The following is a 13,313-nucleotide window of genomic DNA, read 5'->3' on the forward strand; positions in this document are numbered from 1 at the left end:
TCAACTCAAGTTTGTCGAGTTAACATTAAAAGTGGTTCAAATTTGATTCGAATATATTATTTAAATTCATGATTCAAATTTTTGACTTATTAATAAAATGATGTCATTTAACAATTATTTAATATAATTCGAATTGAGTAATAAACCAAATTTGAATTAAATTGACCCATCTATCTAGCGTATAAGTTAAACCAAATCGAATATTTTCTAACTCGAATTTAGTTCAGTTTTAAAATAAATTTAACCTTTTAATTTTAATTTAGTTCAAATTTAAATTAAATAAATTCAAATCAAACTAAATTAAATCAGATTAGCTTTCAAATATGATTCACTTTAGTTCGGGACCAGCACTACTATAACTCCGAAGCAATAGCCACGTACTAACAAAGGCAACTATTATAAAAAGATAAATCTTCGTTCCAATTATGATTATGACAAATGTAAGACCCTAGTGCTACACTTGCATTTAAATCAAATAATTAACCATCCAATCAACAATCTTGTCATCTTTTACTATTTATTAATTTATATAGAAGTTGACATAACTTATGGTGAGAAATATTTCCAACCAGTACTTGTGTGGTGGAAAATGCACAATTGGTCGGATAAACTTTGGTCACCAAAGTGGCCCCTTTTAACAAACAAATTAATTTTAATCCAGCACGATCAAACACAATCCGTCCCTGCCCTATCATTCTAGATTGTGATTTGTGATCATATCACAATTGTCACTTTTTTTTTTTTTTTTTTAAATCCTCCCTTCGGTTTTTTTTCCTCCATTACCTTTAATCTTTTTTTTATAACTAAAGATTTTCCTTAAATCAGACTTCTTCTTCAAGACTGTATAGACTCTATCGAATAAATCAAAATTTAAATTTAATAATTAATTTTTTAATTATAATATGTATTTATTAAATTTTGTTCCTAAAACCTCTCTGTTCGAGAATTCCAAACTCACCGCTCAATCTATCCTTGAATCCTTTCAAGTTTTTATGTTATATCTATCGTCCTTGTTCCCAAACCTACTTTCCCCTTTGCTCCAAAAACGATCTTCAAATGTATTACAATTTGCAATCATGATAATTGAATAGTATATTATATCGTACATTAAAAATCTAATTTTTTGTATCACATATTAAATATCGTATCATACAATTTTTAAAAAATAAAATAATAAAAAATCTAATTAACACATCATCATTTTAAAAAAATTTATAAATATTTTTAAAATTTTTAATATACACCTTTATTACATTATTATTTTCTCAAAAAAAAATATATTAATTTATATTGATAATATATATTATACTATATAATACATCTATTATATCATATTAATTAGATATATATTATTTTATATTTGAATTATATTGCATCATAAAATACATACTTATAACATCAAATCAAATAATTATTCTCTAAATTATTATAACACATAAATTCATTGTAATTTCATTATATCAGTTATTGCCTTACATTTACAGTAATTTGTGTCAAAACTCAGAAGAAAACCAACGCCCTCTCCCCTTCCTAGTTTGAGTTCAAGTTCGAACTCGATTTGATTTACATATAACTAAGTTTGAGTTTGAGTTCATGAAAGTCAAGTTCAAACTTGGTTTGACTCGTTTTTCGTTATTAAAATGACATCATTTTAGTAATTTTGTGAGTAACTCAAGCTCGATCAAGTTCGTATAGAGCTGACTCTTTTCAGACTCATTTGATCTGAGTTTAAGTTCAAACTCAAATAAATTCAGTTCGAGTCTAACCCTATCTCTTTCCTTTCTGTTTCTATTCTACTCTCAAGAAACACGTGCTTCGCTTCAGTATTCCAACAATCCTATTTCTACTCACACGTGTGCCTCTCTACAAGATCCTGTGTCGGAGACTCTGTGGATGGCGCATATCCAGCGGTCCCCCACCGTCGCCCGGCCTTTTCACTGCCAGATAATCCCACGGTTTAGAATCCACGTTTTATCTTCTGCGATGATGACATTTTTAAGTCGGCAGGTTCTTATAGGGTGTACTGGGAAGGGACCCACTGGTGTGGAGAGGTGGCCATCTATTTCGACTCATGAATTTGAGGGGCCCATGGACTTCTCTGCGGTAGGTGATATAGCCCATCATATTGAAGTGATTTTTTTATGGCTTTTAAGTTAATCTTACATCCATCAAATTTAATTTTTTAAATTAAAATATGAACAATTACGAATTTAATTTATAATAAATTTTAGAGTAATGTGATATACATATATTTATATATATAAAATTAAATATATAAATAATATGTCTTTATATAATTTGATATTATTTTATTTTTAATTAAATTAATCTAATTTTTATCTCTATATTAATATATATATATATATATATATATATATATATAATTTTATTATAAATTTTATCTATAAATAAGATAAACACTTATTGGTACCAAGATATCCGGGAGCAACCTAAGCTTATAGGTGAGTTTGCTAGCATATCTACTTATGCAAAATGACCTAATAATAAGAATCGAGATATGAGATAGAAGACTTATAGTTGAATCATATATAATTCTGTTAAAAATTCTTTGGATCGAGATTTCATAAATTTCATTTTTATTTTATGCATTCACGAGGGTGCGTATGTCTTGGATTCTTAAATGGTTGTACAATCTCCTCGATAGCATAGAATTGAGTTTATGTTGATAATATGCAATGATAGATGACACCCTAACTACACAAAAATCCTTTGTATTTTTTATTGTTTCAATCTTTCACTTGTGTATGTGTTGCATTATGATTAGTTGAGACTATTAACTAACACGTACATATCCAATTAAATGTTCAAAGAACCTCTTCGAAGTTAACAATTCTTTGTCTTATACTCAACAAATTATAAGTAAATAGATATCTCACACTTTTATAATCGACATAGATGTTACACTTTACCTTTTACAGTTAATATTGCCAAATTTTCAAAACAAACGCTACTACTGTTAACTTCAAATTATGAGTGTGATACCTACTCTTATAGTCTTCCAACTATCTCGAGACATATGTTATCACCTTGTCTTTGTGTGTCAATATAACTTCCAAACCATTGAATAATGTTGCCAAATTTTCAAAACAAACGCTGCTACTGTTAACTCCAATTTGTGAGTGTGATACCTACTCTTATAGGCTTCCAACTACCTCGAGACATATATAATCACCTTGTCTCTGTATATCAATACAACTTCTAAACTATTGTGCGAAGAATTAACAAAAATATTAAAGCATAAAACTAATTCTATAAACAAATTATACAATCTTTTATATATAAACTGAAGTGACAACTTATGATTAGGTGATGTGAGTGTGTACTTTTTTTCTACAACTATTCATAACTTTGAAACTTGTCTGAAAAATTAAGATCAACTCTTACCATGTGTTTGGTCCATGGTGAAAAATAATATCCGATAATATATCTTTTATTATTATTTACAATAATAATAAAGATCAACTATTAATAATAATAATAAAAGATATATTATTATTGGTTAAAATTTAATAAAATAATCTTAATTTTATTTCAATTTAATCCATTTTAAATTTTTAAGCTAAAAATATTTGTATATTCAATTAAAATAACTTGCAACCCTGAACTCATGTTATGACTATTTTACCCTTTTGATAAAATTACCCTTATTCTGAATTAAAATCTAATGATTGAATTGTGCTTGTTATCGGATAAGGTACATCCATAGGACCATTGACAGCTAATGTGACTTTAATACGTGTTGAATTCGCCGTACGGTTACAATGCCGATTTGATGGCTGTCATTCATGTCATGTCCCTTTAGTTGAAGGGAGAGTCCACCAAAACAATTGTGAATTTTCAGATGCTCGCTTTGTCAACCGTACATTCATGTGTACAATTTTTCTTCGCTTTGTCATAGGGGCCTTTATGGGTAGGGTTCGGATCGGTCCCGAAACTGGGTCCTACCGTTGGTCTGCTGTGTCGGGTCCATATTATATTTTTTATATTAATTTTTTTAAGTTACAATTTTAAAATTTATTATAATTTTAACTCTTAGTTTAATTTAATTAATTTTACTATATCTTTTTTATATTTTAATTTAATTATTTACTAGTAAAAATGTCAACATTGTTTTAATCTTTAAAATTAATTATAAGTAATAAGGATGATTAATATAAATTGTAATTGAAGAATGTATAAGGATTATTGATTTGAAGTTAGGTAATTAAAAAATACAATGCAAAGAATATGAAATAAATTTTTTTAAATATTATAAAATTGAGATAATTTAAAATTCTAATTAATTTGTAATATAGATAAAATAATTAAAAAAAGAGTGTATAAATATAAATTGAGACAATTGATGAAACACGTATAAGTGGGTTCAAATATGTCAAGCAAAATATGACGGATTTTCAAAATCTTTTATAATTCAAAATAATATTTACCACTGTTTTCTTTTCTTCTGATGTAAAATATAGATTTAAGATTTTTTTTTAAAATTTATGACGTAATTCAATGTAAGAAAAGATATTGCAAATCTTGTTACAACCGGTCTTACTAGCTTTTATTCTTTACGATTTTTCTGTATAAATTAAACACCCATGTAAGTCAATAATTGAAACTTCTGTTTTGCTTAGTTTATAGTATCATATAATACTGGAATCATTTAGATATCTTTAAGAATCAAGTTAAGACAATAAGCTACATAAAAAGACTAAAATAATTTTTTTCCTTTTCTCTTCTAATATTCTACCGCTGACTATATAATCGGATGTCTTATTAGTTATTATTTCTACAACATGTTTTTCCCCTATTTCTTTGACTACACTATCAAATAACTCGAACATTTTGAGCTTTTTCTTTTTTCCAATTTTTGACATATCAATAGATTTTAAAAATATTATCTCACTTACATGGTTAGAGAGCTATCTACCATTTCTATCCGTCCACCCATCTGATAGTAATGTGCAACCTTTCATTTTTCACTCATTTTTATATATTTTTAGTTTTTCCCCCACAAGATCAACCTCTTTGTTTATACAATAAACTTGTATTTTATGATAAATAAGAGGTTTCAATCGCTCTATAATCACCCATTAACTTTAACATGTCAATAAAAAAAACTCTTGACTAAATTAAATGATAATGCATTATCATAAAAACATCTAAAAAACACCTTGAATTACGTTTTCTCTATCTTTTACATCTTCATCTTCTTTTTTGACATAGAATTTCTTTCTCTTAGCTAAAAAAACTATTAATTTTACTCTTACTTGAATTACCATCTTGCTCTTTAAATATATCATCATCATTATTACTAACAATTTTTATTGCTTTTAGTATCTCTCAAAATTTCATCCTCACAATTTCGGGAATTTGACTACATGACTTAACTTGATCATAAGTTCCAACAAGAAGATTTTTCATTCTTGTTATACTATCCCAATATGATTTACTACAATATCAACATGAAAGACGCAATCTATTCTTTATCATCTACTTTTTTACAATGTTCTCATGTGAAATCATTCATCCTCCTCTTATCATTTCTCGTGTCTTAATCTAACTACTCAAATTTCATACTTAATCTAATCGACTAAAACAAGTTGCAACAAACGAAAATACAACACATTGCAACAAATCAAATGAAGAAACACGAATATAAATAGTAAAGTATAAGAAATATTAAATTAAAAAAAGTATAAACAAAAAATTAATATCCTAAAAGATTGCAAGGAAATTTCACTACTAAATATTAGATAACATGGATACCCATAATCAAAATGTTGGATATAACAGTAATTTCAAACAAAAATTTGCAAATTTGAAAAGTTGCTAAACATGTTTAATCCATACTAAACATATATTAGGTGTAGTGGGAAGTTTCATTACTAATGGAAAACATTTACAATTCAAAAGAGATGAAAAGATTCTACGTTATTTTATTGTAACCTAAAAGCAAGTCAATAACACTCACAATGGCCATCACTTCACCTTAAAAGCTTAACACATATAAACCATATCCCTCGTTTCTTTTCACTTTAGTTGGCATCTTTAGTCAAATAATAATGAATGAAACAAAATCAAAACAGAATTCCTCATATAATTCTATCCATTTAAGTGGGCAGTTTTTAATGAAATAATGAAACAAAAACAAAACTTGATGCCTACCGTCCTTGTTATGATTCTGTCCACTTGAGTTGGCAGGTTTAATGAAGCAAAACCTAGCCCGAAGAAACCCCAAGAATAAAAATGTGTTATGTTTCTCCAATTTAGAGATTTATAAAAAGTTGAGTGAAGTGAGAGGTTATGACAGAAGATAGCTTAGATAGATAAACTCGATAAAATACGATGAGATAGAAGGTCGATGTCTCATTGTGGATGAGTTGTGCAGTATACTATGCCCCCCAACATTGCTTCCCCCACCCAAGTACTTGTTAACATGAAACACTTGTGATGTATTTCTTTCTAGCTTATTTTGCCTCTCATCTTGCATTCACCACCCACATGCTTGGTGGCATTATATTAAAAATGTGATGCCTTTGATTCAACTTAAATTATATATTTACACCTTTGATTCTATCGATATTCATTGATTGTACCGATGATGGGTTTCAGTTAAATCTTGTAACAATAAAGTTGAACTCTATGTTATAATTTAATTTAAAATTAAGGGATAAATTTAGATTAATCCTAAAAAATACATAAAATTAAAAACAAAACAAAACTACATTTGAAAAAGGATAAAAATAGAAGAATGTTAAATATTTTGATTTGAGTTGCATATAATACGGAAATCAAATGAAAATATAAGAGGAAAATTATTTTCAGAATGTTACACACTTTGATTTAAAAATATATCTAATTACATAATAATACGTTATCCTTTATACTTAAAATTATATATAAAAATTATGTATAAAATCACACGCAAATTCAACCTAAAGCTAGCTCTAATCATTAATCCAAAGAAATTAATATTGACCATATATTAAAAATTTAATAAATAAATATGGAGCCCATTTTGAATATTATATACACCGACAATTTAGGGGAAATAAAAAAAGTAAAGAATGTTACTTATTTCATACATATAATACATAAAAGAAAAGAGAATAATTGAGTTTATTTCAAGAAAACAAAATGTGAAGCCGACCGACCGCCACTCAAACAAATGAAATAAAGGTGGTCAAAATTGGTCAAAAGATTTGCTGTTACTGAATATGACAGCTGCAAATCTTTCCAAAAAAATAAATGTATATATATATATATCGTAAGAAAATGAAAAAGGTCAGTTCCTTGATCTTTCCCTCCATCCTGCAGAGCTGACGCATTCAAAACAAAGGCACGTGGCAGTGACCCGATGACGCCGACAGTAGCTGTTTATTGGTCAATTTTATCATTACTTCTCACGTTTCACCGTCACTTGCTTTGCTGTACCGACGTGGTTCCCCGCCGCTGCTTCGGCCTCCTCTTATGCATTATGCTTCATGTCATAAATCATATCACGTGCATATTCACGTGACCATCTTTTTGTGTATTAATTTTCGGTCAACTGTATTAAATTTAGTTTTGAAGTTTGTTCCGGTGAAATTTGTACTAGAATAAAATTCTTAACTAATAAATCAAACCCCTGAAACCGACCTGGGTCAATTAATCAGTGTATAATTTACAGTGTTTTAAAAATCAGATTGACCATCGAATTAGTTATTTTATTGTTTTACAATTCGATCAATTTAATTAAAAAATAAATTAATTTAAATTATTATATATTTTTTAAATAATATTAAATATTTAATATATTTTTTAAACATAAAATATATTAAATATAATTTTAAATAATTTTTTGTTTAATAAAGTTAATTAAATTAATATTTGTATATAATTGAAACTGAATTATAAATATAGAGATTCCATCCAACTATAGACTTCTAATGGAATAATTTAAAACAATATAACAAGTGGATAACATTTTGGTGTCAATTGTTACAATACAATTAACAACTTTAACTGTTGGTTTGTCTTTTTTAACACGTGTATTGGTATCATAATTGTACAAATAATGCCTTTCTATTTCCGTGAATCACGTGTTCATGAATGGACCATTTATGCGTCACCTCCATAGTCCCACCAAATTCCAGAAGATATTTGTAAAATGAATTTATATAATAAGTCAATATGTTATAAATAATTATATGTACGTGTACATTTTTGTATGATTATAAAGAAGGATGCCACGTGCATGAATTTTTGTGGACAAACCGCGTTATTATCATTTGGGCCAAAAGACTTATTCCCACCCATGATTTAACATATTTTTTAATTTTTATTAATAAAAATTTTAAAATCTAAATATTTATTTATGATTAATTATATTAATTTTAAATATAAAATCGTTATTTAACTTCTAATAATAACAAAAAAATAGAATTTTATTTCATTTTTTTTAAACTTTAAAAACTAATAATTTTTTTCAGATTAAACTTTAAAAAATTAAATTTTTCTCTTTAGATTTCAATTTTTTGACAAATCTTTTCTCTTTAGCAACCAATATCTCCTACCTCTCTCTCTCCCTTCTTTAAGACTCATCTTTTTAAATAAAAATAAATTATTTTCATTCAGATAAATTAATAAAGACGAAAAAATTATTATAAAGATAAATTATTATTAAATGGATGAAAATGATTAATTAAAAAGAGAATGAATGATTAATTTATATATAGTGCCGTATGCAAAGGGGGACAGCAATGGCTAGATTGTAACTTTGATCTTCATCAATGAATTAAATTGACTACAAAAAAAATTGACATATGTATGGAGCGCGATACAAAACAGATAAAGAGCAAAAAGCTTCAATTATCTTGTCATTACTTCTTCTAATTGGGCGGCTTATGGGGGACAATCCGTAATTAAATTAATGACCCCAGTAAAAAGATGCAATTAGTTTCCGTCTTTTGTTTTGTTTTGGACAGAAATCATGATGAGGTAATGAATAGTTCTACTTACAGGCAATTAAAAGGTAATGGTAATGATTCGTGGCTAACAATTTTACCACTTTGGCTCAAAAGAATATTCTCTCCTGTTCATTTTTTGTCATCTTCAGATGGGTCAAAAAAGTAATGTCCTTTTTCCGTCCATCCGACACCAAAAACAAATAATTGATGATTATGTTCTAAAACATTCTAAGAATGCAATATATTCTAAAAGTATTTATGCGATCCACGTTGAATCCGTATTATATTGAAAATTTAATTTTTTTATTATAAATTGAGTATTATATAATACAATTTATAAATAATAAAATAATAAAAAATTTTAATTAATATATTATTATTTTAAAAAATATTATAAATACTCTTAAAATTTTAAAATTTTTTATATACATTCTTATTATATCATTATTTTATCTAAAAAAATGTATAAATTTTTATCATAATATGTATCATATTATACGATACGTATATATCGTACGATACATTTATTGTATTGTATTAATATGATACACTTTATGATATATATCATTTTTTATATATGTAGTATCGTATTGTAAGATACTGATATAATATATTGTGCATGTTGCTAAAAAATTTTAACTCATGGAATTATTTTTTAAAATTATATTTGTCTATACTGATTCGATGGGTTGAGGTATGAATTTGATACTTTGATTATGTAAGTTAACATGACTAATACAATCTCTCATTTCATGCATACAATTTGATTTGCACAGTGACGGAATTGCCACTCATTCTACTATGAACGTGCTTTATTACACCATGCACATGAAGAAGCTCACACGTGTTCTCTCACAATAATTTTTATAAAAAAATATAAAAAACTCAAGAGAAAATGTATTTTTCTAAAGTATTCATATACTTTTATAACTCATTGGATCATATCCCACGTGCATGCACAAAGCTATGTATTCTTCGTAAATTTCAAATAGGCCAAACAACTATTTCACTCTTAAGATATGTTACATTCTTAAATTTTTCTCTTTTAATTTTAATAATCTTAAATACGATAATAAAAATATTTATGATATTTTTTAAAATAATAATATTGATGGAAAATTATTATTGGCAATAATAGTTAAGTATGGTTATATGTAAGTACCCAAAACTTTATGAGTTCTGCACAGGTGTAAAAATTCAGCTCTGTAGAGACAGGACCACGTTCAGAAATTGATAGTTTATGCTAATAGTACTGCAATAAAGTCTACTAATTAAGGACTGGAAAACGACCCACTTTAAAGAAAACTGTTGAGTACCCCCTAATAAAGCCTCTTCCTACCTTCTGTAAATGCACGATGCATTAAACACCTAGCCACCCGTGCTTTTATTAAAAGGCCAAAAGATTTTTCCCCACCCAATGTTTGGTCTATTCTCAACTTCACCCATGAGGTTTTCAAAATTCAAATACTCATCCTCATATTAAAATTCTTTATTAGGATAAAGAGTAAAACTGTTATTTATCAATAAAATTAAAAAATTTAAATTTTATCTCATTTTCCTCTCTAAATTAAAAAAACTAACAAGTTTCATTTACTCAAAGTTGAAAAAATTATTTTTTTTTCTTTTAGTATTTGTATTTTTTCCAATTTCTTCCTTAGCAACTAAAGCCAACGTTTCCACCCATCTTTCGTCGATAGTTGAAGAAGAAAGGGTGACAAATCTCTTCTTTGTCTAATGCTTGAAAGGCAACAAATCTGAACTATAAGTCAAAAAATTTGTTATACGATTTGTTTTGTTAGATGCGCATTTTTTCACACTTAGATGATGATAAGAGATGCTCGAACTATGCCGAGGAGATGCTTTGATATGTCCCAAGACATAAGCAATTTCATTGTAATATAATGTGTTGGTCATATGGTGTAATCCCTGTAACATTGGCGAATTCGGCAAGCTATCAAATCGATCAGTTAATTGATTGGCCAGCCTCAAATATCTATAGATAAAATAACAAAAGCATCTAATAATAAAATTAAGTTCGATGAGTAGACAATAAAGAGTGATTACTTCGTTGATGTTGACCCTGCTATACTGGATAGCTACATATATTACGAATAAATTGTTTGATAATGACGTGATTAGAGCTAGGATTAGGCCTAAGTCTATGTTAAGAGACAATTTATTATTATATGCTCTTATTGTTAATTATCTCGACTTTGCAATATGAATTTAATTGACTGAAGTTAGTTAACTTTAGCTAAATTCACTCGCAGCTAACTTGAATGGCTTAGAAATATTATTTATAAATTTTGGCCAAAAGACTTATTCCCATCCAAAGTTGTTATTGTCCCCAATTAATATCCATCAAATATTAAAAATTTAAATATTTATTTATAAATAATTAAAACTAACCAAACTAGTTAATATTATTTATTTTTTTTATAAGTATAAAAAATTAATAATTTATATTTTAGATTAAATTTTAAAATATTATATATATTTTTTTAGAGTTTCTTTATTTTCCTTCCTCTAATTTTTTGATGTCGTCATTAGCCCATTTTCCCTCTCTCTCCCTCCCTAGGATAAATTTTCTATTTCTTACTTTTTGTTTGTTCTTTATAATTTCACTTTTCCACTTTTTTTATCTACTTTAATTTATCCCTCTTGCTCTCTTTATTTTTGCTTTTCTCCCTTATTGTTTCTATTTTCTATTTTTCCCTCTCTTTTTCTTCCCTTCTCATCATTGTCAATTCTCTTTGTCACTGGTTATCTTTTCTCAATCAACCCTCAATCAATTTCTTCTAACAACACCAATATCTCTATTATCATTGTTGATGATCGTGTTTTGTCTTGATTTTCTTAGCATATCTTAATCGATTAGAATTTATTGTCGCTAGTGATTATATGTGTTTTATATACAGCTTCTTGTGGTGACCATATCTCTTTCATTTTTGTCAAAGTGACTTCGCTCCTATCATGGTCAATTTGATTGTTTCCTCATCAACGTTTGAAATATTTTAGAGTTTATGGGTGTAAATGATAAAATTTTAAGTTATTTAGGGTTTTGATACGTTTGGAAGTCTAAATGATAAGTTTTTAAATTGGTAAAGATATATTAGTAATTTATTATTTGCATTAAATGTTAAGGATAATTTTCTAATATTAACAAAAGAGCAAAATTGTTATTTAGGAAAAATTAAATAGATTTTATTAGTAAAAGTATATTATAGATGAGAAATTAAACGTTTTATATTTAAAAGATGAAAATTGTTTATTCCATCAAACTTTGTGTGAAAAATAATTGTATAAACTTTATATTTATTAAATAATAAAACTATGTATACATATCTTGGATACATTATTGATGTATAATTATATGATTAGATAATTTTGAATTAATTATAAAATAATACTTAACCATATGATAATATATTATTTTTATATTTTAATATATATATATATAATATTTTTTTTATTAAAACCAACACATATTGAGAATTAAAGATGATAATTTCAATATTTCAACATTTTTTAATTTAAATAGAGGAAAAAAATTCTAATAAAAACAAAAAATATTTTTACAACCGAAAAAGAGGAACCGAAAACCCATGTATTGAAATGTGATTCCCGATTAATTCCATTCACAGCCAAGGGTCAACTTTCGAATTAAAGTGCACGTGCGACTGATTACGAGAAAAATTATATAATTTCACACACCCAATTCCTATTTTCACCTGACTTTAAATGCTCATTCCTGCAATTTACAATTATGACTTCACCGAGGAGTAAGCTCTCTCAGTTTCCAAATTCCAATCACTTAAAATATTCTTAATTAAAAAAAAAATTAGAAGATTAATGAAACACCCAATGAAATATCGTAAAAGAAGACAAAAATGGCGAGCCACGAACTGGGGTCCTTTTTTATATTTATTTGCTTGCCATTACTCCCAAGTCCCACACCTTACAGCTTTGAGATGCGTGTGATCAAGCTTTGACTTGATTTTTTATTCTTATAAATTTATTAGAAAAAAAAACAGAATTCTAGCTCCGAAAAAGATGTAGAAGCCAAGGCAAGAATATGATTTAGGTTTCTGTGTAAAGTTAATGTTTGCAATCAACTTCACCAAACCCTATATTGGCAATCGAAGCACAAAAGCTTTAACCTTGTAAGGTTGATTTTGAGCAAGTAGGGCAGCAAAGTATCAATTATGTGGCTGTGGGGGTGATTTGTGGTACTAGCAAATTTGTGGGGTTTATGAATTTACAGTAAAGATTGGTCAAATATTTAGGCTGATGAGGTGCCAATATGGTTGATATTTTGGTGGGCTGAATCTTGATCCTTTGCCAACTCAAAGTTTG

Source organism: Mangifera indica, chromosome 13, assembly GCF_011075055.1.
Source record: "Mangifera indica cultivar Alphonso chromosome 13, CATAS_Mindica_2.1, whole genome shotgun sequence".
In the NCBI taxonomy this organism is placed as follows: Eukaryota; Viridiplantae; Streptophyta; class Magnoliopsida; order Sapindales; family Anacardiaceae; genus Mangifera; species Mangifera indica.